Genomic DNA, 3,182 nt, shown 5'->3' on the forward strand with positions numbered 1-3,182 from the left:
CACGTAAGGTTTATTACTTGGACGACCCAGTGCACTTACTGGTTAGTTGTATCGAAGTTGTGAATGAAAAATGATTTATTAAGACGTGCGTACAGAGTTTCTGGCGCCGTTGCCTGAGATCACAATTTCGTGCACCAAGATTTTGGCGCCGTTGCTGGGGATTGTTCGAGTTTGGACAACTGACGGTTCATCGTGTTGCTCAGATTAGGTAATTTTGTTTTGTTTTATTTTCAAACATTTTTCAAAAATCTTCAAAAAAATTTCTCCTTTATTTTCGAAATTTTTTTTTTAAAAATTCTTTTCAAAAAATTTTTATTATATTCTTCAGAATTTTTAAGAATGAATTCTAGTGTTTCATGAAGCATGTTGAAGCTTGACTGGCTGTAAAGCCATGTCTAAATTCATTTGGATAGGGGCTTCTAACCATCAGCATAGAGGCAAGTTAATTTGATAATTAATGAGCAGTATATCTGAGTTACATTCTAAAGCTTGACTGGCTATTAAGCCATGTCTAACCCTCAGATTGGAGCTTTAGAATAAGAATGTAAGATTCCTGGAATTCATATTAAAAATTTTGGAATCCTTATTTTTCTTTTTCACAAATAATTTTCGAAAAAAAAAATACAAAAAATTTATAAAATCATAAAAATCAAAAATATTTTGTGTTTCTTGTTTAAGTCTTGAGTCAATTTTTAAGTTTGGTGTCAATTGCATGTTTTAAAGTTTGCATAAAATTTTCGAAAAGTTCATGCATTCATAGTGTTCTTCATGATCTTCAAGTTGTTCTTGGTAAGTCTTCTTGTTTGATCTTGATGTTTTCTTGTTTTGTGTTGTATGATGTTTTTCATATGCATTCTTGAATTCTTAGTGCCTAAGCATTAAAGATTTCTAAGTTTGGTGTCATGCATGTTTTCTTTGCATATAAAAATTTTCAAAAATATGTTCTTGATGTTCATCATGATCTTCATAGTGTTCTTGGTGTTCATCTTGACATTCATAGCATTCTTGCATGCATTCATTGTTTTGATCCAAAATTTTCATGCATTGAGTCTTTTTCATGTTTTTCTCTCTCATCATAAAAAAAATTCAAAAATAAAAAATATATCTTCCCCTTTTTCACTCATAAATTTCAAAAATTAGATTTGACTTTTTCAAAAATTTTTAAAATCTAGTTGTTTTTATGAGTCAAATCAAATTTTCAATTTAAAAATCTTATCTTTTTCAAAAATCAAATCTTTTTCATTTTTCTTAGTTATTTTCGAAAATTTTAAAAATATTTTTCAAAAATATTTTTCTTATCTTTATCACATAATTTTCGAAAATCACATCATCAATTAATATTTTGATTCAAAAATTTCAAGTTTGTTACTTGCTTGTTAAGAAAGATTCAAACTTTAAGTTCTAGAATCATATCTTGTGATTTCTTGTGAATCAAGTCATTAATTGTGATTTTAAAAATCAAATCTTTTTCAAAACTAATTTCAATCATATCTTTTCAAAAATATCTTTTTATCTCATCTTTTTAAAACATATCTTTTTCAAAAATTTGATTTTAAAATATCTTTTCTAACTTCTTATCTTCTTATCTTTTCAAAATTAATTTTTCAAATTTGTTTCAACTAACTAACTAACTTTTTGTTTGTTTCTTATCTTTTTCAAAACTACCTAACTAACTCTCTCTCTCTAATTTTCGAAAATATCTTCCCTCTTTTTCAAAATTTCTTTTTAATTAACTAATTATTTTAATTTTATTCCTAATTTTCGAAAATTACTAACCTTTTTCAAAAACTATTTTCGAAAATCACTAACTCTTTTTCAAAAATTATTTTCTAAAATTCTCTCTCTCTCTCTCTCTCTCTCTCTCTCTCTCTTATCTCCTTCATTTATTTATTCATCTACTAACACTTCATCTCACCCAAATTCGAACCCCCTCTTCCATCTGCGTTCAAATTTTTTCTTCTTCTTTTCTTCTACTCACACAGGGACCTCTATACTATGGTAAAAAGGACCCCTATTATTATTTTTCTGTCTCTCTTTTTCATATGAGCAGGAGCAAGGACAAGAATATTCTTGGTGAAGCAGATCCAGAACCTGAAAGGACTCTGAAGAGAAAACTAAAAGAAGCTAAATTACAACAATCCAGAGATAACCTTATAGAAATTTTCGAACAGGAAGAGGAGATGGCAGCCGAAAATAATAATAATGCAAGGAGGATGCTTGGTGACTTTACTGCACCTAATTCCAATTTACATGGAAGAAGCATCTCCATCCCTACCATTGGAGCAAACAATTTTGAGCTGAAACCTCAATTAGTTTCTCTGATGCAGCAGAACTGCAAGTTTCATGGACTTCCATCTGAAGATCCTTTTCAGTTCTTAACTGAATTCTTGCAGATCTGTGATACTGTTAAGACTAATGGAGTAGATCCTGAAGTCTACAGGCTCATGCTTTTCCCTTTTGCTGTGAGAGACATAGCTAGAATATAGTTGGACTCTCAACCTAAGGATAGCCTGAACTCTTAGGATAAGCTGGTCAAGGCTTTCTTAGCCAAGTTCTTTCCTCCTCAAAAGCTGAGTAAGCTTAGAGTGGATGTTCAGACCTTCAGACAGAAAGAAGGTGAATCCCTCTATGAAGCTTGGGAGAGATACAAAGAACTGACCAAAAAGTGTCCTTCTGACATGCTTTCAGAATGGACCATCCTGGACATATTCTATGATGGTCTGTCTGAATTAGCTAAGATGTCATTGGATACTTCTGCAGGTGGATCCATTCACCTAAAGAAAACGCCTGCAGAAGCTCAAGAACTCATTGACATGGTTGCTAATAACCAGTTCATGTACACTTCTGAGAGGAATCCTGTGAGTAATGAGACGCCTCAGAAGAAGGGAATTCTTGAAATTGATACTCTGAATGCCATATTGGCTCAGAATAAAATATTAACTCAGCAAGTCAATATGATTTCTCAGAGTCTGAATGAAATGCAAGCTGCACCCAACAGTACTCAAGAGGCATCTTCTGAAGAAGAAGCTTATAATCCTGAGAACCCTGCATTAGCAGAGGTGAATTACATGGGTGAACCTTATGGAAACACCTATAACTCATCATGGAGAAATCACCCAAATCTCTCATGGAAGGATCAAAAGCCTCAACAAGGCTTTAATAATGGTGGAAGAAACAGGTTT

General features: G+C 31.9%; 1 non-coding gene across 1 annotated transcript; it reads right to left on the reverse strand.

Annotated features, from left to right (window-relative positions):
- Positions 1–2,576: 2,576 nt before the first annotated feature.
- Positions 2,577–2,684, reverse strand: LOC148550508 (small nucleolar RNA R71). Its single transcript, XR_015892804.1, has one exon. It is a non-coding gene; the product is annotated as a small nucleolar RNA R71 (small nucleolar RNA).
- Positions 2,685–3,182: the final 498 nt, after the last annotated feature.

The sequence above is a fragment of the Arachis ipaensis genome, chromosome B7 (assembly GCF_059453495.1).
Source record: "Arachis ipaensis isolate K30076 ecotype BB chromosome B7, ASM5945349v1, whole genome shotgun sequence".
Taxonomy (NCBI): domain Eukaryota; kingdom Viridiplantae; phylum Streptophyta; class Magnoliopsida; order Fabales; family Fabaceae; genus Arachis; species Arachis ipaensis.